At 44.2% G+C, this 26,735-nt stretch overlaps 1 long non-coding RNA gene and 1 pseudogene across 2 annotated transcripts in view; both read right to left on the reverse strand.

The window, feature by feature from the left end:
- Positions 1-26,735, reverse strand: part of LOC123798209 (uncharacterized) — a 271,567-nt gene that overhangs the window by 68,297 nt on the left and 176,535 nt on the right. The window lies entirely within an intron of this gene.
- On the reverse strand, positions 20,845-21,877 carry LOC148110795 (cytochrome c oxidase subunit 7B, mitochondrial pseudogene; annotated as a pseudogene).

The raw sequence follows: 26,735 nt of genomic DNA on the forward strand, positions 1-26,735 counted from the left end.
TAACCGGCTGAGCCACCCAGGCAAAGAAAGCACCATTGTCTTCACATCTTAGTGATCAGACTGTCACATCTCCACTCCTAAATTGCTAGCAAGGGTAATGAGATGACTGCTTTAGAATAGTCAGGAATCACTCCTGATCTGAGGCTAGGATCACCTTTCCTGAGGGGTAAATTCCTGAATAATCATGACTTTCTTAAAACTGAGAAAGAAGTGGGAATGACTGTTGGACAAACAACAGTTGATTGTGGGGTCTAGAAGTGCAGGGTGGGTGAAGAATGACTATAAGCTTTCCAGTCTGGGGCCTGGATAACTTCTTATATAATTTATAGTCAGGTAATTAGTTTGAGAGAGAAGGCTATGAGCTCATTTTGGACACCTTGAGTTTGAGGTATGCATCAGACAACTGTAACTGCTGACCTGAGACCAGGAAATGAGGACTGGCTATATGTGGGCATTACCCACATGATAATGTCCTTGAAGTCTCAAAGATGCAATTGCCCAAGAGAACAAATACAAAAAGAAGAAGTGCAGGGGCGAGAGAAGAAGCACCAAAGAAGACAAAGCATTAGTGGCTAGAGTTTGGTGGGTTGGAGGGATGAAACAAACAGTGAGAATCATTCTGGGTGACAAAAGTTAAGAAGAATGTCCTTTTTTTTTTTTTAAGATTTTATTTATTTATTTGACAGAGAGAGAGACAGCCAGCGAGACAGGGAACACAAGCAGGGGGAGTGGGAGAGGAAGAAGCAGGCTCCCAGTGGAGGAGCCAGATGCGGGGCTCCATCCCAGGGATCTGGGATCACGCCCTGAGCCGAAGGCAGACGCTTAATGACTGAGCCACTCAGGTGCCCCAAGAAGAATGTTCTAAGACTGAATGGCCTACAGAGAAAAATGTCAGGGTGCTATAAACTAAGGCAGGCCATAGACTGTGGTGCGTACTGGTCATCAGTGACCTATAAGGGAGCAGTTTCTATGGAATGGTGATCATAGAAAAATACAATGGGTTAAAGAGTGAGTGGTAAGAAAGTAGAAGCAGAGAATATCTTTCAAAAATGTCATGAAAGGATGGAACAGATGGAATACTAGCTAAAGTGTGGAAGGGCTGAAGGAAAAAGAAAGAAGTTGGAAGCATCTGTGGATAGTCTAAACACACAAGGCATATCTCCCTCCTTGGACTTCTGCCTGGCTCCGCCCCTTCTCCCAAACATCCACACAGCCAACTCCCTTGCCTATATCAAGCCTTTACTCCAGTGCTGCCTGTCTCCTTCATAAAATGGGGATAATAATACTATCTGCCTCATAGAGTTGCTTGTGAGGATTAAGTGCGTGAATACACTTAAGGTATTTTAAGCACTGCCCAGTAGATAGCAAGCACTATAAAAATTAGCTAGTAGTGGTACTGGTGGTGGTGGTGATGGTAATAGCAGGAGTGGTGGTAATTATGGAGGTGGTGGTCATGGTGATGATAGTAGTGGTGGTGATTATGGTGCTGGTGGTGGTGGTTGTGGTGGTGGTAATAGTGACATGGTGGTAGTAGTAACAGTAAAATGGAAGAAAAAAGGACCAGGGAAATTAAAGGTGCCAAGACCAAGGATTCCAGTTAACAAGGTAAGGCAGGAGTCTAGGAGGGCAAAAGAAATCAAGTTAAAGAATAAAAGAGTTAGCTGGGGTTTAGAGTTTAGAAGGTGACTGCACCTGGTTGTGGTTGGCTGTGACTATGGTTCACTATGGTGAGCCTGGCTAGTTAGAGTTGCAGGCACTTTTATAATGAAGTGTACTTGGATTTTATTAGCCTGCTGCTCTAATAAGCATTTAAAAATAAAGATAGGTGTTTTGAAATATAAATATTATTCTTTCTGTACAAATTTCAATTCCTGCAAACTTGTATGAAATAATGGCACTGATTTTTTTTTCTGTCCTCTGAGACTTTTTTGTCTTTTTTTTTTTAGTTTTATAGATATTTTGTAATTTATTATGTTTAAACAATATTTGAGGAAAGATCTAGGGGATTTGAGGCAGGAAATGCAAAAGGCCAGGCTAATTGTACTAACAGAGCCCACTACAATGGCCACAAAGGGCCACATGTCTCTAGAAAAGACAATTCCCCAAAAGGGTGGCTGGGGAAGGCAGATAAAAGACCGAAGTTGGGTCATGTGACAGGTGTCACTTGAGTAACAGTACCAGGCCAGAGATAAAAGCCCACTCCTTTTGGTCACATGACACAGCTTCATTACACTCCCAGCGGGGGGTTAGAGAGTCTGGATGCCATTTTTACTTATTTATTTATTTGTGTGTTTTTTCCCCTTATTCTGTGATAATGAGAAAATGTTTAAACTCCCATCTCTGTGTTTAAACATTTCTCCCTGCTGACAGCAGCGGGATACCCCTTGATCAACTGTCAGATTGGAAAGTGCAATTTTTCTGGAAAGTAAACAGCATGTTAGCTGGTTGGAAATAATTTTCTGTTTATTGGTAGCTGTTAGTCCAGGAGCGATGGAGCCCTGTGACAGCACTTGTCAAGTTAGGAATAAGAAACAAGTTTGGAAATATCTTTAAGACATAGTTTTGACAATAGGGCCTTACCATTTTTTGATAGGAATGTACTCTAAAAAAGTTAAGTTAAAATGGGCAAAAAAAACTTTGCAAGTGTTAGCAGCTCCTGGAGATCTTTCTGGCAAAACTGACACAGAGTCAAAGGCAAACTCATTGAATGCGGGAGTTGGAAGGGTCCTCCACAGGACTAAATCCAACCCCTCTTGTTACCACTGGGGAGACAGACTCAGCCAAATGCCTGGGACTCTTCTCACAAATAAGAAGAAAACATAATAACTATCAATATAATAAAGAAATAAAGGTTATATTTGTTTTTCAAATTCATGTATGAAAATAAATGGAAAACACTAGTGGAAGCTTTTTAAATATTTGGACCTACATATACTTAACAACCAAGTTTAAGGCCTTGTGTATAATGTGGATCTTTTATTGTGGAGTGGCCAAAAAACACCATCATAGCCCTTCACGGATTAAACATATTGTCATCAGAAAAAAAAAATGGCTCAGGTAGAAGTAATATATATTCTCAAGCTATATAGAGTAATCAGTCCATATCTATCTTGAATTAGGCTAAATCTGAGGTCCTGATTTTCCCAGAATTTGCCTCACTTCTTCCTGATAGAGAAGTATGGCCAGGTGTCAACTAGGAGCCTTCACCTAGACGTTTCCAATAGGTCAAGTCCCATAGGTGCAAGTGTCTTCTGCCCCATATCATAAACAAAGCAAACGTTCTTCTCCATTCCCCTTTCAGTTAATAGCATCACTATCCACCCAGTTGCCTGATCCCCCTCCTACCTCCCTTTAAAATACCTTCCAATCTGTTTTCTCCTCTCTTTCTCCACTGCCAGGTGCAGACCTGTGGTTTCAAAGTAAGGTCCCTGCGTCCTTAGCATCAGCATCACCTAGAAAATGGTTAGAAATGCAGATTTTCAGGCCCCATCCTGGATCTTCATAATTGGAACCTGGGAGCTGGGGCCCAGAAAGTCTGCATTTTAACAAGCCTCACAGGTGATTCTGATACACAGAAGTTTGAGAACCACTGCTCTGATGGTATTCTCCAGATCTTGCTCAGTAGTTCCTTAATTGGACTCCCAGCCACCAATTCTTTCTTCTCTGGAGACTTCTCCACACAAGTGGTTCTCAACTTTGGCTGAACTGGATTCACCTGGAGAGGTTTATTTTTTCTTTCTTTCGTTTTTTAATACCAATGACTGCGTCCCAGTGCCAGGAATTCTTATTTAATCTGGTGTGTAGCATTAAGCATCAGGATTTTTTAAAGCTCGCTCTGTTATTCTGATGTGCGACCAGGGCTGATAATCACCACTCCACACTGAAGCCAGGGTTCTCCTGTTATGCTGTCACTATCCCCCTGGAAAAATCTCCATCAGTCATAGGATAATTCTTAACAGGACGCTTCAACGTCTAGCTGGTTCTATCATCCTCCAGTCTCTATACTCAGCCACACAGAATTTCTCATCATTCCCCAAAGGCAGTATTCTGTTCATAGTGCTAGACTTCCATATGTTCTGTTCCCTCTGCTTGGAACATCCTTCTACCTTCTGTCTGGTGGATTCCTCGTCATCTTCAAGACTCAGCTCAAAAGTCACCATCCCTGACTTCTCCAGCCCACAGCTAGTTGCTCTCCCCCTAGGATCCCAGAGCACTCTTTTGCTATTACATCTGAGTATTGGTGCCATAGGATTGTAATTATGAGTTGACACTTCCTCCTCCCTTACTAAAACTGACTGCATCAGGAGCAGGTCAGAAGAATGCTTAGCTTTCTAACTTTATCCCCAGTGTCTACTATAGACGTTGAGAAGATGTTCAATAAATGTTGGTTAAATGCACTCATTGAAAACATAATCAACAACACTTGCTATCTTTCATTGAGATCAAACCATAGCGCCATTCTGCTGTCATTCCAGAAACAGTAAATCTCATATAGCTTGATTTATATATATGACAGGGAGTCAACCAGACCTAGGCTCTGTCACTTTCTGGCCTTCATTTGCTCATCTTTAAGATAGCGTCAATAATAGCTGCTTTGTAGAATGAGCATAAGGCTTCATCATGGAACACTCAGCAGCATGCTTGACACAGAGTAGGCACTAAATAAATTAAAATTTCTATTATCATAATAAGTAAAACTAACAGAAAACAAAGTTGAACCGAGCAGCCCATGTTTATTCATCTGTCCCCACCTTCAGAGTGTGAGCTCCCGAGAGTTAGGAACTGTCTATTTGTCTGTGTGCTCTCTGGGGCTGGAACACAGTGGGCATTCATTAATTAATTCAGTCACTTTCTCAACAGCATTTATTAAGCTAGTGAATGAAATAAATAAGATTTGGGTTAGAAGGAAGGGGGGCTGTATGGGGAGCACAGGCTCACATATTCGCCCATCTTACCAAATAGAATCCACAATCTTGGCAGTTGGAAGATATTTAGAGATCATCTCTAAAAGTCCTTATTTGCAGGTGAGGAAATGGAGATACCCAACTAGGAAAGCTATTTTAATTTCAATAGTTATTACAGAATTTCTGACTTATGAGTCAATGCTGACCAAGTAGAATTCAAGTCCATGTTTATAGAAGTTGGCCCTAACAGTGACTTGTTGAATGAACAAGAACTAGGACAGTACCTGATTTTCCACATGATGAGAAACTGGAAGGTTGAGAAGAATTTTAGGGAAAAAAAAAAAATCACAGTGGCATCTTTGAGTATTGTTGATTCTAGACTATGTAAAAATAAAATAAAGCATCTCTTACCCAATATGTATTTAAATTTATGTTACTCTGTCTTTTCAAAGGCTGGCAGAAAACACAATTTGGGTCATTTAACAAATGTTTATTTAAGCAACAACAAAACAGATAAGTGTTGAGCAGATATATTTGCAGAAATAAGCCTCTTTTAAAAAATACCTGATAGATGTGTCCCCCAACTCTGAGTCATTCCCGAGCAGTCTGAAAGCTACTTTTAGCTTTCAGGGAAGTCTAGTGTGGAGTTTTCTGGTTGAGCCAGAGGGACTGGCCTTGAAAGTCAAGAAGGCTGCTCCTGTGGTACAATGGTGACAGCGGGAGTATTGGTCACAGATGTGCAGCAGGAAAATCCAGGGGGCTCTTTGTGACAAACATCCCACGCCACTTGGCCTCAGTGCTCTGATCTGCAGGAAGCACCTCTGTGTAATGCCCTGCCTAGGAGACACCCAGCGCCTCCCCTAGCCCCTGTGTGCAAGCCCAGAAATGAAAGTTGGGCCCTGTATTAGGTTGCTAGGTTTCCCATAACAAAATACCACAGACTGGATGGCTTTATTTATTTTCTCATGGTTCTGGAGGCAGGTGGTCTAAGATCAAGTTGTGTGCGGGGTTGATTTCGTCTGAGGCCTCTCCTTGGCTTGCAGACAACACCTCTTTACTGTGTCCTCACATGGTCATCCCTTGGTATATGTGATCCGTGCCCTCATGTCCTCTTATTTAAAGGACACTAGGGCCCACCCTCATTTAACTTAATCACCTATTTTAAAACCTTATCTCCAAATACAGTCACATTCTGAGGTATTAGGGATAGGACTTTAATATATGAATTTTGTAGGAGACACAATTCCCCTACATAACAGTCCTCTTAGCTGCAAGACTGGCTGCTGACTTCTCTCATGCAGAAGAAGAATGAATGAATGAATCAATGAATGAATGGATGGATGAATGAAGAATGGATGAATGAAGAATGGATGAATGAATGAATGAGTGAATGAATGATGACTGAATGCTCTAGACCAGCCAAACACTATGCTACAAACAATGCTGTTTTTCTCTGGCTACTCTGGTTTTTCTTAATGTTGCTATGTAAAAAAAAAAAACACAAAAACACTATTGGGGGGTGGCCCCAGGTAGGCATGGGGGTCAGCAGGCAGCCCCCAGCCCCAGATAACAGGGCTGCTCTCCAGGAACACGTGTTAGAAAAAGTGCTTGATCAGAGTGTCAACTTGCGGGCCGTGTAGGAACACTAAGTGGTTTTGTCTGTCACCTCCTCCACCCCCACTGGAATTTGGCCCTAATCTGATGGAAACACTTTGCCTACTTTCAGGAGAATTTTCCACTATCAGTAAGGCTGTTTCTCATACTTAGGCTATCACCAAAGGCTTTTAGAACAGCAGTACTGCTCTCCCCCTGGCAAGCGTGTGTATCTCAAGGGTAGCAGGATGTGGGACCAAAAGCCACTCTGTGCAGAATGTTCTAGTAATTGAGCGCTTCATTCACATTCATTACAGCCCGTTTCCAGAGCAGTGACTCTGGGCTAGACGCTACTCCTGCGTCTAGGGCTACTCCATTAGCCCTACTTTACAGCGGAAAAAAACTTGTGGGTGGCAACATGACAGGTAAGCGAGAAGCAGGCAAGCTATTTTCAAACTCAAATCCAGCCCATGTGGTTCCAAAGTCCATGCCTGAACCCCTACTCGTGCTGTCCTCACGTCCCTGTGAAGCAGTCCAACCGGCCTTCTTAAGCAGCTATGCGAGAAGGGGTTACACGTGCCAGTATGAGAGTCAGAATGCCTGGCTTCACAGCGTTGTGCTTAAATACTTCGGGGCAAGTCCTTTAACCTCATTAGGCTTCCATTTCCTCATTTATAAAAATAGGTCCAATAACAACCTCTGAGAGGGTTATAGTGAGGCTTGAAAGGGTCTGATCCACCAAGGATATTCAATAAGTAAGGGTTACTAGTGTTATTACCTCACCACAAATACAATCAAAATGACAGACTTGTGGCCCCCTAGGGGTGAAGAAGCATGTGCGTTTGTATGTATACCGTGTGTCCGTAAAAAACAACAGCCACTATTCATTGAGCACTACTATGTGCGATGCAGCAGACTAGGTACTTTTTATACATCACCTGCTGTTTTATATATACGACCTTATTTCTTCCCTGTAGCCATCCTCTGAGGTAGTTAATATTGTAATCATCCTATTTAGATGAAGAAAATGAAGCTCAGAGAGGTTGAGTGACTTGCTTGAGGTCACACAGCTAAAAAATGATGGAACTGAACTTTGGTTCCAGGACTGACTCTAGAACCTACGCTTCTGGTCACTAAGATACACAAAGTCTCTCTGAAGTAATAAACTTTAAGAAAATACCCAACGTTGCTACCCTCAACTGTGTATAATCTTTTAAAGAAATTGCTTTGAAACGTGCCAATTTATCCCATCAGTGCTGCCATTGTTCCTACTCTTTGGCCCTCGGAACCATCCACAGCCCTCACGAGAAAACTAGTCTTATTCCATTATATCAGCCTCATCTTTTAATCTAACATGGTGTTACTTAACTCGATTATTCACCTTCTTCCCCAGACTTTGATCTAAATGAATTTTGGCTGTTGTTAAAAATCAAATCCACCTTTAAAGCATAAATATTTGCCCCCATCAAGATACTCCAAAGAATGCACTTAAGTGTTTAAAAAAGAAATGAACCACAGTGTTTTTAACAGTATTTTTGGAATAAGTGATTCGTCTTCCAAGGAGACTGCTTTGAAGGGGAGACTCATGTGGGATGCATAAGCTCTGGTATGTTTATTTAAAACATACCTTAAATTTCCTCATACACATTCACAAGTAACTGGCCTGGAATCCCCAGAGACTCGATTCTGTTAAGGCTGGGGACATACATCAGGTCACTGGGTCCTTCTCACTTGCATCTTTTCTGGATTTCTAAACGTTTATTCAGTGGATTATAAACATGAGCAAAAGAGTTCATTGAGGAAAGGCACCCCCGCCTAAACAGGGATTCCCCCACATGTACAACTGGAACCAGGATTCTGTTCTGCGATGCTGAGCCCTAAGCCAGAAATGGCAGTTGATAGCTAGAGAGAGAGTCTTGGGCTCTGAAGGGACCAATGAAAGTTCTTCTGGGTTTGTTTTTTTTTAAGATTTTATGTATTTATTTGTCAGAGAGAGAGAGCACAAGCAGGGGGAATGGCAGGCAAAGGGAGAAGCAGGCTCCCTGCTGAGTAGGGAGCCCAGTGCAGGGCTCAATCCCAGGACCCTGGGAGCATGACCTGAGCCCAAGGCAGATGCTTAACTGACTGAGACACCCCAAAGGAAAGTATTGCTACAGTTTTTTTGCTGCTGTTTTTGTTGTTGTTGTTTTTGGAAGTCAGCAATTCTCTCATTCATGGAACTACCCTGAACTTAAATGTCTATCAGTTGCTAGAAACCAGGCGTTGCATCCGATCCAGGCAGTGCTGGATCGTTTTGGACAAAATGTCTCCATGTGATTTTTACGTGGCCTCCCGTTTGATAGTCAATTCAATGTCAGACGCGTGGGACTGTCCTTCCACAGCCTTTCTCAGGCATCAACCCTTGATGAGTCAGGGTGGCTACCCCAGCCCAGACATTCTAACTGGATTTAGTCACTATATCAGACCCTACTTAAATCCCTCCTTTCAAATTGACTCAAAGCGCAGAACTTCTACTTTCTGCAATAATCTAGCTTCGGTTTCTTTAAGCTCTTGTCATTTTAGTTTTGCCTACACTGCTGCCCCATTTCTCACAAAGCTTCCTCCCCAACCATACTGTGCTTCCCAGATGTTCACAACCCAGATGACAAAACGTATACACACCGTACTCACATCCCAGATGACAAAACGTATACACACCGTACTCATCGAAGTCCATCTTCGTTTACTCTAGTCTAGCCCCTATTTGTCTTATCAATTAAATAGTAAAACTTTGATTCATGTAATAGGCAAAATAATGCACCCCCCACCTCCCTGCAAAGATGTCCACACCCTAATCCAGGAACCTGTGAATATGTTACATTATATGGCAGAAGGGAATTGAAGTTATGGGTGGAACTAAGGTTGCTAAGTAGCTGACCCTAAAACAGGGAGATTATCCTGGATTATCCAGGTAGACCTAACGTGATCACAAGGTCTTCAAAAGTGTGAGACAGAAGAGGAGCTTAGAGCAATGTGATGTAGAGCTGGAGGCAGAAGCAGAGGTCAGAGTGATGTGTTAGAGAACCGGACACACTCTCGCCAGCTTTGAAGACGGAGGAACAGGGCCACGAGCCAAGGAGAATGGGAAGCTTCTATGAAGCCAGAAAGAGCAAGGAAACAAATTCTTCCCTAAAGCCTCCAAAATGAAATGCAGTCCTGCTGAAACCTTGACGTTAGGCCACTGAGACCCATTTTAGACTTACGAACTACAGAATTTAAGATAAAAAATTTCTGTTGCCTTAAGCCATTACCTTTACGATTATGTGATTTGCTACAACAGCAGAAGTAACAGTTAGCTAGGACCTAAATAACCAGAAAATACAATTCCCTGACATTGTTTCTGCTGATTGCTTTCAAGAGAAGAATCTAAATCTCAAGAAAAGTTTAAATTAACAGTTTACTTTAAAGCAAGATCCTACACGGGCTTCTCTTGAAAAAGGCTCTGACATGGAAAGCTGGGGGCCACTGGTTTCTTAGGAAGAGCTCTCAGGGGACGGACCTGTAAAGGGTGAGGACCCAGCATGGGAGACGCTGGCCCACGGTGCAGCTGGATCTGAGCACTTAGCAGGTCCCACAGACAACTCTTCGGAAATGTCCCAGATGGAGGCGATGGGGCTGAACTGGTGTATCCACATTATCCACTCTGGGAAGGGTAATGATCTTGGGCCGGGGCGTTCCTAGTGGCTGAGGTCAATGCCCAGCTAGGAACACAACAGTGAGTCCTCAGCTGCTGATCCTCCCAGCTGCTGGGGGGCTGGTGGATCAGCCCTGAGGAAGGGATCTGTGTAGGCACTAAGGTATTCACTGCAAACAATCAATCTCTCCAGGATCTGTGAGATCTGAGATCCATCTACATTCCATTTTGTCTTGATACAATGGAGAAGAAGAGCTGTTATTTGTTTAATGCTTCTTGCATAGCAGATACTATGCTTACAGACTTTGTACTCATCCTCTCCAGTCCTAGCAAAGCAACCACTATTCGTTGCATTTTACAGATGAGAACACTAAGGCTCAGAAGCTCAGACTGGTGAAGTGATCAGTCCCAGACCACCCAGCTCATTAAGGGGCAGAGCCGGGTTTTGACATCAAAGCCAAGCCACTTCATCTCCAGCCCACCACAGACCACACGGAGCAAGGTCTCAGGAAGCGAACTAACATTTACAAACATCCATCTGACACGGCAAGATTCTTGGCCCTCAGAGAAAGATAAGATTATGTTCGGTAAACTCCGCTTCCTAAATAGGAAAAGGGGCCTACGACCAAATGATAAGATATTAAACAAGGGTCGAAATGAGAAAGAACTTCTGGTGGCCCAGAGGGTTGAGTAGATCAAGGTTTGTACTACACTCCGTAAATCAAAGTTAATTACATTTTTGCTCCACATTGTACATGGTGAATTGGGTCATAATTTTTACATATGCCTCAGCGTTCTCTTTCCGAATGGAAGCTTCTGGGGGAAAAGCACCAGGTCGGTCTACCTTTACCTTGGACGGTCCCTAGCACCACATCAACACAGGACAGCACGTCGTAAATACCATTTGATGATTTTCTTCCCTCCCCGTGGTGACCCAGACCCCGTCTAATAGCCTACAATGTAGTATCAGTCATTGTAGCACTCTCCCTGCAGGCTGGATCTAGAAAATACGGCACTCTGAGAAACACTGCAAAAGCTCTCCTCTTTAATAACAATCCTGGTGTCCTGTGATGAATGCTATAAAATCAAGGTCTGGCTGGGGTGTTCATAGCCGCATGGGCCCATTAACAATGTCTGGGTCTGTGGTAACATACTTCATATCCTGGAAAGGAGAAGGTGGTCACCAGAGTGCAAAAGCGAAAGCATTTATTATAAATGACACTAGGTGACCCTGGAGTAAACACAGCTGTGCCCTCGTGGTGTCTTGTCAGGGGCACTCCCTCAGTAGATTAAAGAAATCCATGTTTTATGGGACCATTACTTTTTCTCTATATACACCGTGGAAGGCTGCTTTTCCATCAAACCTTGCTTCCCGCATATAAGGTTTCAGGCCCTGGGATTGTAGCAAGTGAAGATGCTTCCCTAGGACACTTACACTAGCATCTTCTGATATTTTTCAAAGGGGGAATGAGGATCGGTTCCTATTTGTTCCTAAGTGATTTACACAGCATTTCTGGCTCTGCACAACTTGTAGCTGTCCTACTGATTTCTTTCAGACTCTTCTCACCCACCCCCCGACACCCTCCCCGCAGCTGGGGTGGGTGGAATGAGCATGAGACTTTATTTAGGAAGGTTGGGGGCCTGGATCTGTCGTCTTGAACTCACTAAGCCTTATTTTTCTCATTCTTTAGTGGAGAGAACGAGCTCTGCTTCTTGGAATTGTGCTAATTGTCCCCAAATTAGGGGGCAGAGTGGGAAGGAAGTAGCAATACACAGTGAGACTCTTTAAGTTCCTGGGAAAAAATTAGAATATATATGAATATCATCACATTTATATAATATTATTATATTATTATATGCACATTAGTAAATAGAAATATTTGTTAAATATATAAATTTAAGATCATACGACAGTTAAATAGATATCATATATGTATATGTGTATGTGTATGTGTATGTGTATGTATATATATAAAACCTTTGGGGGATTGTTTCTACTTTTATGAACAATGCTACTGTGAATATTCATGTATAAGTTTTATGTGGACATATGTTTTTATTTCTCTTGGGTATATACTTAGGAGTAGAATTGCTGGGTCATATGGTATCTCTATGTTTAACATTTTGAGAAACTGCCAGACTATTTCCAAAGCAGTGGCACCATTTCACATTCCCACCAGCAGTGTATGAGAGGAACCTATTCATTTCAAGGCCAAATTCTCATTACCTCCTATAGGAATTCCCCTTTGGATTGAAGGACTGGCTCCTGGCCCTTCATCCTGAGGGAAGGAGTAGGAAGTGTTTGTTGTGGCTGCCTTTGCTTTCAGCCCTGCTTGGAGCTTGTAGAGGATCCAGGCCACCCCCTTTGTTTTAGGCCGCTTCAGTCTCTGGGATGGTTGGAATCGAATGTTTATTTTCCTGTTTCTTAGGAGTGTTTTGAGGAGGGAAACTCTGTGTGATCCTTGGAATGGAATAGCACAATTTAATGGAGTCTGTTGGCGGTGGTTGCCACAACAAAATGAATAGCTGTAATACTTAAAATTATTGAACGTTCACCTTGGAAGGGTCCGTAAAGTGACCATCTAGCCCAGGCTTGGTAAATAAGCTGCGGCTCACAAGGCAGTCTAATCAATTATAGGTGCGTGGGATTATGGCGCTCTGTCCAGGCTCAGGAAAGGGGCTGGGATTGGTCAGCAATGTCTGCTGGTGACAGGAGGGCATCCATGGTGGCAGTAACGCTACCTATTTGCTTTCCCTGATTAAAGCCAGCCATGCTACAGCCGAGGCTACAGCCAAGGTCACACAGCTGGTTAATGATAGAGTTGGAACAAGAATCAGTTCAATGTTTTTTCCTCTCCACCATACTGTCCCCAGTTCTGTAAAGGGCCTCATAAAGGGTCGGTTTAGGGACAGGAATAGGATTACCAAGTCTGCAGGTCAGTTTCTATCCTGCTATGTTCAGACAATTCCCATCAATGCCTGTGGGAATTACTTCATCAGGCTTAACTAGTTAATGATTATAAAGTCTTGGTAAAAGCTAGCTAATAAAGAGGGGGCCATTCCCACCTCCTGAACCCCCATATCTGCAGCTATCATGTGGAACGCCCTTTGAAGTCCACAAACTTGATGCATTTGTACACAGGGAGTGTAGAGGGGGATGGGTTTGGACCAAAGAAAAGTTAAGCTCCTGTGATTTGAGAGGGAATGACTGTGTGTGTGCTTTCCACTTGAACAAAGAGAAAAGGAGCTCATATTCAGTCCTTAGATCAATCAAACCCCAAAGTCATTCTGGGAGAGAAATATGGTTTTTCTATAGGGGAGAAATGAATATTGACAATAAAAGAGAACCAACCATTTCTTAAATTCTCAAATCTATTTGAATTTCATTAGAATATAAAATATGCCTAAATTTCTCCTTTTCTACTTTATTAATGAATTAAATTATATACCAGCAAAAAACTACATTGAAGAACTCAGACACTTTGTAACTAATTCCTTTTCTTTCTAAGTGTTATTATATAAAAAGAGAAATGATATGAAAATGATTTCCTTTTCTTTCTGTCTCTCTACCTTCTTTTTCTTTTTTTCTTCCCTTCGTCACTTGAACATCTATTCAATGTCCTGCATTATGTCAGGATTCCAGTGAGTGAGCCAGTCCCTGTGCCTGAGGAGCTCCGTACAGCCAGCTTAAGGTCACAAGCTCTTCTACTGCCCAAGGAGGAGGCAGAGATCGACTGCCTCCAGGGAAGGGGAAGGTCAGGAAGGCTCTGGAAGGCAAGTGGGTAGTCAATGGGCAAAGAAGCAGGAGAAAGGCAGTCTATGGTCAGAATGCACGAAGGCACCGAAAGCTTCCAGAACTGCAAAGTTGAAGATGCTGAAGCGTGAGGTGGATAGGGAGGAGGGTCACCAGAGGAGCAGCCGGAAGTGAAGCTGGGAGAAGGGACCTCTCTTCCCAGGCTCCTGGGCTGAGCCTGGCTCCAGGCCCCTTCTGTGGAGAAGACTCCTGGGTTTTTCATCAAACTGCTGAAACTAAACCATGAATGCAGGCAGGTGTGTGTGTGTGTGTGTGCACGTGTATATGAGAGAGAGACCACGTTTTATTGACCCATTTGTTCTTTGAGAGACATTTGGGTTGTTCTCACATTTTAGCTATTATGAATAAGGCTGCTATGAACATTTATATAAGTTTTTATGTGGCCCTATGTTTTCATTTCTTCAGGGTATGGACATAGAGGTAGAACTGCTGGGTTATACGCTCACTCTGTTCAACATTTTGAGGAACTGCCAAACTGTTTTTCCAGATACCTTTTAAAATCTGAATTTAAAGGTAACTTTAAACCTTCAAAACATGACATTCTTCTCACAATGGCGCACAGCAATCTGTGCTCCTCGAGGATTACGTGTTTATCATTGTCAAATAGCAAAATCAAAACAATTCAGTAATGAGCTTGATGTCTTTTATTCAAGAGAAAACAATCCAGGGCCTCGCAAGCAGTGGGGCGCTCTTCTCAAGGGATTTTGGGCGAGAGCGAGCTTTACCATATGTTAGAGGCCACAGAGGAGGCATCTGCAAATAGGGCACGACTGGGGAGGAGGTCGGGAATTTCCTTATACGGCCGGCAGGTCCTATCTGCTAGGGTAGGGTAAGCCAGCTAAAGCTGAATTGGAGGGTTGGGATTGGTGTTAGTTTTCCTTGACAGTGAAGCATTTTCTGTAAGAGTAGGCTCACTTAGGTTGAGATTTGTGATGTGAGCTGAGCCCTGGGCAGGGTTCTGATATAAAAATTAGCTTTTTCTTTATATTAGCAGGACATCTTTTATTCCCGCAGTTTGGGGTTGGAGCATCACAGATCTCAGTGGGACTAAGATTAAAGGGATCTCCACCCTCCCAGGGGAAATCCCAGGTCAGTGCCTCCAACTCATGGAGAAGTAGTTTCCCTCCTGCCTGGCCTAAAATCTTTTCTTGGTTTTATGTAAAGGTACTGGCTTTGATCAACACACATATCCCTTAGATCCTTCCTCCCACTAACATTGGACCAATGGCTATGGGATCAGTTAGGTTGACGGCAAAGGCCTATCTAGTTATGGGGCTTCTGAATTCCCAAAGCAATACAGGAAAGGAAACACCAAGTGAGACCTTCATCAGGAGCAGAAGACCTGGGCAATACTCCCTTGATGGTTGGGTCCTAGAAGCCCAGGTTGGGGAGTGCAATGGGATGAAGGAAGGTGTCGCTGAGCCAGCCAGGAAGTCTGGGGTGGGAAGGGCCTAGCCTGCAGAGCTAACTGCCCACTGCCTACGTGCCAGCTGCTCTAGGTCCAGGTCTTTATTTATCCCCATTTTTACTGAGGAGGAAACCAAGAGCTCAGTGATAGGAAATCAAGAGTCTGATACCCAACAGCAGTAGAAGGCAGAACTGAACTGGAGATAGAGTAGGTCCTAATCCCCAGATGGGCCTCAGAACTGGGCCACCATCCCTGCAATCTGGAGCACAGGGGCTGGAAGGGGCATCCATTCCACACCCTTCGGTGGCCCTCCGGCACCAGCACCTGGCCCTGCCCCGCACAGCGGCTGTCACTGCTACTTTGGAGGCAATCATATATTTTTAATGACCTGCAAAATCTCCCTGTGAGAAGGGAGGGAGAGTTGAAATTATGGCCAAGCAATTTGCATTGCGAATCAAGTTATCCTCCCTCCTGCTCTCCAAGAATATGCAGAAATAAATGCCTCCTAATGAACCCTGGGGGGCTGAGGCTTTGATATGAATTCTGCTGGAGGGGTAAAGAGCTCTAGCCAGACTGAGCCCCAGCGTGAAGCTGAAGCAGGAGAGCCAGGGCAGTCCCCTTCAGAGCAAGAGGGAAAGGAAATTGGATTATTTTAGCAAGCAGTTGGTGTTTTTCTATCTCTTAGAGCCACAGATGAGAGTTCCTCACCTTTAGATGGGGGGGAATTCAATTTAGCCCTGTTTAACCAGCCAGCTCTGCACCCCACTATAGCCTCCACACCCTGGCCTCACTCACCCTTAAGCTCCCTCCATACTCCCTGGGCTTGCAGAGACCAGGAGCTCCAATGCCTTTGTGTTTTCCAAAACTAAAGAAGACCTATTAAAGATGATAGAGGGGCACCTGGTTGGCTGTTGGAAGAGCTTGATCTTGGGGTTGTGAGTTCAAGCCCCACATTGGGTCTAGAGATTACTAAAAAAAAATAAATAAGTAAACTTAAAAAAATAAAGATGGTAGGTAGATGATAGGTAGATAGAAAGATTAGATAGATAGATAGATAGATAGATAGATAGATAGATAGATAGATAGATAGATAGATGATAGATAGATGATAGATAGATAGATGATAGATAGATAATAGACAAACAATCTTTCTATCTAAAGTCAGGTAGCCTTCAGTTCTGGCTGCCTCTCGGAAAGCACCAGCCCTCCTCCCCTCCACCACCACCTTCAGGGCCTGTGTTTACTCAGCACAATGAGGTGTGTGTGCAGGCAAGTATGTGCTTGTAGGAATGAGCCCTGTGGGGGCTGGCCTGGGAGGTGAGTGGTGTGGGTCTGAGGGCATGTGGATGTGGTATTTGTGTGGGCTTGAGAGTGTGTGGTAATGCGAGTTTGTGTAGACTTGTGAAAGAGAGGAGGTGGGGAGACCTGTTCAGAGCCCCCTCCGGGAATTCAGGGAGAGGCGCATGAGCCCAGCTTGGACAAAGGGAATCCACAGAAGATCCTGAGCTCTGCCTCTCCGCTGCCTCCTTGCCCCAACCCCTTTCCCAGAACTGCAAGCACGTCCTACCGATCAAGACGCTCATTTTTCACAGCTGGCCCTGCCTGAGAGGAGCCTGAAAGCCCCGCAAGGTCCCTGGTGGGAAATAAAACCTTGTATCACGGCACAAGAGTTCTCCATGATTAGACAAGTGGATGTATCCTTCAGATAGCCTCATCAAAGCCCAATCCACTCTCAAAAAGAATAGGCAGATTCTTCTATCCCTTTATTTCCTTATTTGGAAAATAGGGAGAGTAAAGGACCAATCCTAGTGTGTCTCAGTAAACACTTACATGTTAATAATATGAGTTATTATTGGGCTGAATGGGTTAGTAACCGCTCAGCACTTGGGGCTCCCATTATTTCAAGCAGTATTGGGATAAGATGACTAACCTTTTTAAGATGTTCTGAGGGACAGTGGGCAGAGGCCTGTGGGTTAGGGCCATACCCAGGGGAATAAATAAATTAACCCAATGTCTAAGGAAGTTCTCTGCTTTCAGGATTTCTTTACTGGGGATGGCGCAGCATACACAGATTGGGGAACTTGCCTACATCAAGATGCCCCGAAAAAAAACAGAGAGAGGAGAGGAACTGTTACAGATTAAAAAGAAACATAAGAGTCACATTAATCAAATGCAACTGGGAACATTGATTAGATCCTGACTTAAATGATCAAATATTTAAAAATTATGGGACAATCAAGAAAATTTGAAGGCTGAATGGATATTAGGTAATATTAAGGACTTATTGTTAATATTTTTAGATATTACTATGGAATTATGGTTATGTTAAAAGACCAGATAGTCTTTATCTCTTCAAAAATATACTGACATGGGGCTCCCTGCTCAGCGGGAGGCCTGCTTCTTCCTCTCCCACTCCCCCTGCTTGTGTTCCCTCTCTCGCTGCCTCTCTCTGTGTCAAATAAATAAATAAAATCTTAAAAAATAATTCACTGAAATGGGTGAAATGATAAAATGTTTTGGACTTAATTTAAAAGAATCTAGCTGGTGGGGGCGGTTTGGGAAACAGGGAGGAGATAAAACAAGATTGGCAAGGGTTCAAGGGTCTCCATTATATTTTTTCTCTAATTTTGTGTGTTTGAACATTTCCAAAATTAAAATATTAAGAAATAAAAAAGAAGCTGGAGCTGCCACTTGGAGAGGGCTTCTGCCCTCCCACGGTGTCACCAGGACAAGATGATTCCGTCGGGCCCTGGGACCAACAGGGAGGGGCACCACTGAGCAGTGCTTTCTAAGCCCTATAAATCAACAAGCACAGCTGAAGCCATTTAGTAGGAAGCTTGTTAATAAGAAAAATCTGGTTTAAATGGGTCATTTTATTAGGGAGAGGGAGCGAGGAATGATGGAGAACAGGGCTGCCCTGGCAAGCAGGGGGTTTATAACGAGTGCCAAGCTCTCCCTTACAGGCAAGGATTGGGTTGCGTTAACTCTCTCACCACCTCAAACCTTTTTCAGGAGGGTGATGAACCCAAGGTGCCAGCAACGGGAGTAGGGGAGAGGCCAGAGCATGTACAGGGGAGAATGCCATTGGCTTATCTACTTCACCGGAGATGCGGGTCTGCAAGGGGGTGCTGGAAGCTTCTGCAGTGTAGGGAGGCCACATCCAGGATTCAGCACAGACTCTCATGCAGGACTGAGGGCAGAGTAGGGGAAACAGCCAATTTGGTAAGATGGTTTCAAGCAGAGTAATCCGAACCAGAGAGACAGAGAAGGTCTCCAGCAGAAGTGGAACTTTGAAGGGGAATCTTAATGGAAAAGGACCCAAGAGGGACCCTAAGAAATAAATAATAGAGCCAAACCAAGGTTAATGCTTGTGGTTAAATTTCACTGGAAAGTGGTTTTTGAGGATAGGTGCCTTCGAGGGTCCAATGACAGCTTGCTCAGCCAAGCGCTAAGAAGGCCCAGGTATCAGTTCAGGGCATAAGTAGTGACAGGCCTGGAGGAATTACGAACTCACCCTTCTTTCCTTTCTTAATTTGCCAATGACCCAGGGCTGCTACAAGGGTCAGTGGGAGAACAATGAATTTGGACTCAAAAAACCCAAGTACCAGTTTCAGCTTTGCCCTTTCCTAGTGCTAAAACTTTGGGCAATCAATCCTTTGGACTCTTTCAGCCTCAGTTTCCCTATTGGCTAACAGGATGAACAATACCTGTTTCACCAAGTTGCTACAGAGAGGTATTTGCACAGTAAAAAGTGCATAGGATTTGGAGAATAGGGGCCATGAAGGATCAAGCACAGGCCTCACCAAACTATGAGCCGTGTGCCTTCAACCCAGTCAGTTGGTGCCTCTGAGCCTGTATTTCCTCATCTGAAAAATAGGAGAGGAGTACTAGTTTAACATGAAAACAGAGAGAAAAGTAAGTAATGTAAGTAATTGGTTAGTGTAGTGTCTAGCACAGGTGAACACTTGATAATGTTAACAATGAGCATTAATGTTATAAAACATAAGAACATAAATGAGGCTAGATGTGGGAAGTCACTAAGAATGTCACAGAGAAAGCATCTGGGGGGCAGAGAAGAGAGCTTGGATCTTGCCAGAATTTGGGTCATCTCAGCATTTAGCTCATACACTTTGTTTTTATCTCATCACTTGGAACACAGGCATCACTTGGTTTAATGCAGGCACCCTTAGCTTTGAGATGCAATAGGCTCGGAGGTGTCTATTAGACCAATGAAGACTGTTGAATGACTGAGATCTTCACTTGGGGAAAATGTACAGAAACTATAGCATGAGCATGATCCGAGCTTTGGTAGAAGAGAAAGGGAGCTCAGAAGTTGGGAAAATAAAGGCAGAATATTGTTGTTTTTAATCCTGAGTTCAACTGGGTAGCATCAGAAAAATCTTGAACGCGAAAGTGATTTTTAGGCCAAAAATCTTAGCACCAAAACAAACAAACAAACAAACCCAAAAGTCCTGTTTGCATTATTAGTAATTCAATACTCACAGGTACACAGAGATCTTTAAATAAAGGCCTGCAGACAGTCATCTTTCCCAGAGTTTGTACCTTGTGGTTACTGAAGAGACAGTTATGGCACTTCCCTTACTAAATTAAACTTCATCCACTTCACCCACATTTGTTCTTGGCTCCTGCTACACAGTAACAGCCCTCCCTGCCTTGGCTGGTTCCCTACCCTCCCACGAGCAGGAGGGGACCGAGCAGGAGGCGACCCCAGCCGGAGAGCGGGATGTTTTCCTTCCCGTCTGCCCTGTCCGTCCCCTGATGGTAGACGCCCGGGGTGTGAAACTGCACACCTACAAAGCTGGCCTTCTGGTTCAGGGGGCCTCAAGAGGAAACCAACAGTCCCTCCATTTCCTGTGGATGAAGAATTACGTGATTGAAACAAATAGTACCCTCTCTCCTCTTCCCAGGTCACACCAGCCCAGCCCAGCAGCTGAGAGTTAAGGGAGCAGTGGCAGCAAATCAAGGCCGGGCTGAGACCCCATGATTTGAAAATAGGTGTGTGGGCTTCCAGATGCTTTTCTCCACCTCCTCGCCCCCTCCCTGCTTACAGCTTCTCAGTAGGGCAAGTCCTGAGCTAGAGCCACACGAGCTGGGGCCTGTGTGCATAAAGGGTTAATTCCTTCGGGGGGGATCTGCCACCCCCACTGGCTTGCTGCTGTGTTCCCACGGCTTTCCTTCCACTTTCTTCTCTCTTGCAGGCTGATGCGAAACGCTTTGGGTTTGAAGGGGTTTGTGTCACAGCACCTCTGCTGTGGCCTCTTGGGCTCCAAGCAGGGACTGTGCACCCTGCTGACATGGGACAGCACTGCCCAGGCTGCCCCAGGGGCCCCTAGCACTTTTCACATGGACATGAGCAACCACTTGGCTCCTTCCATAACTAATCACCACTGTTGTTGAAATATTACTACTTCTGTTACAACTGTCACTAATAACCCAAATGAGGAACAGGCGCTTCGGGGTGACATCAAACATGGGATGGTCACTTCTCATTTGCGATTCCCCAGCCCTCTCAATGAACATCGGGGAAGACCAGTTAGATGGCAGGGTCAGCCTGCTGCCTCTGTTGGCAGGGCTGGAACAGTGCTGGGATCTGCCCGTCTCCTGTTTGTGTGTTTTTGAGGGTTTCAAATGTACTTTATTTCTTAAAGCATACTGTATTTTAATGGGTACACAGTGCTTTTACTTGGCATCAGTTATGAGTTGGTTTTGGAGCAATTCAGCATTACACCAGCTAGGATGATTAGCGATCTTTCCACTGCTTCAGGGTGACTCTGCCAACAGGGGACAGTTTCCATTCTGTTCCCGTTCGTATCTCTGTCTATGTCTGTACAGCAACACAGAAAGTGCTCCACTAGCTAATAGGACATTCTCTTACTTGTCATGGAAGTCAGATGTCCAGATCTGTGGCTCTGCCTTGCATTGTTTGCTGAATGCTTTGAATTTGGAGGTGACTTCGTGCGTTTTTGGCCAAAGGAAACACCATCAAGCTAAAGCTAGAGCTGCAGCTGCTGGTTTGAGGCAACTTCGCATCAAGTACACTTGCAAAGAGCCCTAAAAAAACCTCTCCTGTTTAAACTAGGGCTGCTCCCCTGATGACAGTTTTGGGGTATGGAATCTGAAAAGACATATACGGGAATGAGTGCAAAGAGCATGGGCCTTGGAGTCACTCAGCCCTAGTTTGAGTCTTAACTTCACGCCTCACTAGCTTGGACCATGAACTTGGACCATGGCTTGCCCTCTCTGATCTTGTTTTCTCATCAAAAACCACAAATACTAATAATATCAGGTTGTTATGAGGGCTCAAAGAAATGTGGATAGATGGTTAGCACAGTGCCTGGCAACCAGTAGGGGCCCCATAATGAAAGTTATCACAGTCGTGTTGATCTTGGTGTCTGGCGCCCTTCACAGACCCCCCTGCACACACACACCATGCCCCACACACCCAGTGTCCCTTGGCAAAGTAACTAGCTTATGCTTTACACTTGTCTATCATTGGCCCTGGATCCTGGGAAACCAGATGGAGGTCATAGTAATGACAACAACCAACATTTGCATTTCCCTTCCTGGCTTATAAAACACAAACACCCACACCTTATTGAATCCTCAGAACCACCTTGTGGGGTATATGTGTATCTTCATTTTTTTTCAGAAGAGAAAGCTAAGGCCCTGAGGGGTTAAGCAAGGTACCCCAAGGTCACACAATTTACAAATGACAGTTCAACATTTATTCTCCCACTTCAAACTTCCCGCCACCCAGCACTCTGCCCATGCAGGGAGGTAAACACACTATCTCCCCATAAACATTTACCATGCCCCATGTCCCAGAGCTATCTGCTAGGGAATTAGCTTACTTACCTGTGACAGTGTAGAAACAGCTGTCAGTGGGTTACCTCTCCCAGATAAAATATTTGTATTTGGTTGGGGGGGGGGGGGTCTTCTGTTGAATAGCCTTGATCCAAAGGATTTACTATAATGGGGGCTTTTAGGTCTTGTGTGGTGAATTACATTAAGGCCCTGGATGACTGCCTTGCCCTCCTATGTAGAAGACTTGTCACACACATTGGGCTGTGGCCACATGAAATAAAGGGGAGGCATCACACAATTGTAAAGTTGTCGGAGATCTTTACCTCAGTAGACCATAGCCCAATGGTTGGGCCTCTGTGTTGTAGAGGTAACCCCATCTTCTTTTCCAGCTAGCCCAACCATTGGGATCTGGCCAAAAGGGACCAATTTAACCTTTCTGGGCTGAGCTAAAGGAACCATAAGCTTTTCAATAGCATCCACAACACAAATCATTTGGTCTTAAAGACACTCTGTAAGGTTGTATGAGGTAGGCGCCATTTTCCCTTACAGAGATGAGGCTGGTGAGAGATCCAGAAGGCTTAAGTAAGTTGCCCAGGATCCTAGACCAGCGTGCAGCGGTACCCATACCAGTCTTTTCCTTTCAGAATGGTGGCTCTTCTTCTCTTTCCTGCAGACCCTGTACTTCCTGGGTGTGTATGGAATGAAGCAACCACAAGTTTATCCACCCATAAGGCTAGGCACTGGCCAACCCTTGACTCTGCAGATGGAACAGTAAATCATGGAGACTGGTAGAACCCACAGAGACCACCCTGTCCATCGCCAAGTTGCATTCGGGTGTGGACCCTGGAACTCCACTATGATGTGGGTTTGGAGAGAACCCAGAGACAACTCCCTCCCAAATGAAAGCAAGGAGAAGCAAGCTCTAGCTGTCTTTGTAGGTAGAGGGAGAGGTCAGGGATTGACCTAGTTATACTCTCTAAGGATGTGAAGTGTTAACTGTGTTTGTCATTTCCCCAAGGACTAGCAAGAAATTGTGGGTTTAAATCATAGGAAAATTCAGGATTAGCATTAGAAGGAACTTTCTGACCATGAAGGCCACAAGAAACTGAAAAAGATTCATATGAAAGAGGAGAGGAAGCTACTTCTTTGGAGAGCTGTAGGAAATAGGTTAGCCGCTGGGTAGTGTAGCATACCCATCGTGGAGATGAGAAGATTGAGGTGTAGGATTATTAAATTTCCCTTTGAGCCTCGTGGCTAAAAACTGCTAGAAGACACCATATAAACAGAAAGTGTAACTACACTTATTTTTAATTGAATAATCATTGCTTCCAATTTGGGATGATTTCAACAACGCTTCTTCTTGTACTTCTATTTTGGCTCTCTAGGGGAAATTTGAAGTTTCCTGGTAATTTATAATTTTAACCACAGTTTCCCTGAGGCAGTAAGTTTATATGAGAAAATAGTTCACTCTGAATCTTAAAATTTTTTTCTATGTTATAATTTGCCATCACACTAAACACACATGTCATTATCTCATAAGCTCATAATTGCTGACTCTTCTAACCCTGACATCTCCAGAACAGGTAGTTCTTCTTCAAAGAACATATCATTGCAATATCAGTACAAAATTCAGGTGCCCCTATATGACAGGAGGAAAAGTCAAAAAAAAAAAATGGAAACGGCACTGGAGAAATAGAGAAATAAGGACATTCTGTGACCCTGAACTTTGAAGCTTACTTCTCCTCAGATTGGAAGATGCTGTCCCTCATGTATGCAGATGAGGGTGATGACTTGTACCCAGAGGGCATGTGCTCCACAGCCTTTCTGAGAGGCGATGGGTTTACACAGATTCAGACATACTCTTTCTTGTCCTCTCTCCCTTGTGTTTATGAGATGGCTCCCAGATGAGTGAGTGGAGGCTGGGGGGACTGAATCACCAGCCTGCACAGCTAAACCTATGACCTTATTTCATCCTGAACTAGCCAGACAGCATGAACAATAAGTGATTGAATCATCCATCAAGACTATATTACAGAACAGAGCAGTGCTTCCCAGCATCTCACCCTGTGGCACATGATTACAACAATATAATGATAACACAAAGATAATAATCTGCAATAAACAGATGAGGTTATTTGCAGCCAGCCAGGTGGCTCCAGCCACTCCAGACCTTGCCTAGACACCCAATGACTGAAGGGCCAATATTTTGTGCTGCAAATTGGGAGGCTCTAGAGTAGGGCAAAATGGTTAGGGTAGAACAGTGCCAGTGGGAGAGGGCTCTAAAGTTAGATGGCTTGGATTTGAGTCCTGACTTAGTCACTTATGACCTTGGCTGAGTTATTTAATCTCTTGGTGCCTCAGTTGGCTCATAGGTGTAATGGAGTTAATAATAGTAATTCATGGGGCTGTTCTTTTTTTTTAAGATTTCATTTTTTTTTAGGTAATCTCTACACGCAACGTGGGGCTTGAACTCACAACCCTGAGATCAAGAGTCACACGATCCACCAACTGAGCCAGCCAGGCACCCTTTCATGGGGCTGCTCTAAGGATTTAATGAGTTAATCCATGTAAAGTGCCTAGAAAAGTCTGGTACAGAGCAAGCACTGGATAAATGGCAACGACTGCTGCTCATGCTGTATTAGCTCCAGAGTCCCGGGGTCTGCTTCCCAGCAGAGAGGAGCAAACATAAACAGCACTATGCTCCAAATCCAGGCAGAATTTACAGTCAGATGACTCATTGTCTTTTCAGAATCTGTGCCTCTTCTCTTCTCTCTCACCCCTTTCTTTCTCCCCTTCCCTAATGTGGCTATGGATGCCTGAGAGGTAGCAGTCAAAGAGGAAAGAGAATTGACCTGGGAGCAGGAAATTTACACCCCAATTCTGGTTCTTCCACCCACTCCAGGTGGACTCCTGCTGGATATGTCACCTCACCTCTCTGGCCTTCAAGCTCCTCATGGATTGAGAGACAATGGTTGACCAGATGGCTGCAGAAGTCTCTTTCTGCTCTAATATGTCATGGCTGTTCTATGGTACAGAATTACATAGTATGGTATGTATGTTCCCAGTGGCTAGGGCCTCAATGTGCAGCACCAATGTCTAGGACGATTAATACAAAACAAGTTAATGTTTACTGTGAATCAAAACACACCAACACATCCCCACCTGCAGTAAGAACTTCAATTTGCCAATGTTGCCCTCCCAATAGCTGAATTCTAAATTGGAGCTTTTTTTACCTCGAGAATAAATCTGTAAATATGTCTCCTAGGTAACATCTTGTTAGCTTCGTTACTCAAAGCTCTTGAAAATAATAAAACTGCATCTCTGTTTTAAAAAAGTCAGTAATTCAGACATCTCACTTAGGCCTCCCACCCAATTAATCTGAATTAGTAAAGCGTGTTCATTTCTGCTCAGATGAGGATGTTGGATAAAACACACTGGCTTATGTTCATCCATGAGAAATACAATTTTAAAAAAATGCCATTTCCCAGCACCTGGGGTTATTCTTTCCTAAGTCCATTTTATTTAGAGGTGGTTATAACATGTACATCCTTCTTGCTATTAAAAATTAATATTTTAGCCCAAATAATCTAGCAGAAAAACAGCCAGAGCAACATCTCAATTTAATCCTGATGGTGATAAGAACTATCTCTCACCTTCAGGATTGAGGAGAATTTGCTCTCCGTTTACCCTATCCTCTAGAGAGGATGGTCCTCTGGAGCCATTTCTCACACCTCCCAGAAACCGGATGTATTGCTCTTGCAAAGCCACACCAGAATGTCCTAGCAGAGGGGAGTTAGGGCAGAGATGCGTGGCCTGAAGGATTTGGCAGAACAAAGTCCCACCAAGCAGGACCTGCGGCTTCGCTTTGTTTTCACTGACATAAATGCCCTTCCTCCATGAAGCCCAGCCCAGGCCTGTGTGAGAAACACTTTCCTAGAGTTTGGACACCTACCACAGGCTCAAAACACTACCAGTCCCACCCAATGAGTAGAACAATGTTTTTGAAGGCTTGGAGAGAGCTCTAACCTGCCCCTCAGGATCAGATGGGCTGGCAGCTTGGAGGAGTGCCAGGTCCAACAACTGGCCATCCTCAGAGACATCTTGTGGGGCTGTGGGGGGACAGTGGCATTCATGGATCTGTGTCCTGGAGGGGAGAGGGGAAGGGCAAGATGAATGTGGCCAGGACTTTTATTGCCTGTTGCCTTTGACAAATGACGATGGTTAGCAGAATGAGTTCACCAGCAAAGAAAACATAACTTTCAGAGCAGCCATGGAGCCCTTTGAGAAGTGTATTTTATCTCTTCTAGTAGCACAGCCAACCACCAAGGCAGAAAGAAGCAAGACCCGGACTGTGGCCTGGACCAACCAGGCTCTCCCAGAGCTTGGTTCCTATGGAAGGCTGAGTAATGGCCACCAAAGATATCCAGATCCTTATCCCTGGAGCCTGTGAATGTTACCTCATATGGCAAAAGGACTTGGCAGGTGTGATTAAATTAAGAATCTTGAGATGGAGAGATT

This window comes from Ursus americanus, chromosome 1 (genome assembly GCF_024610735.1).
Source record: "Ursus americanus isolate L20-20 chromosome 1, mUrsAme1.1.p, whole genome shotgun sequence".
NCBI lineage: Eukaryota > Metazoa > Chordata > Mammalia > Carnivora > Ursidae > Ursus > Ursus americanus.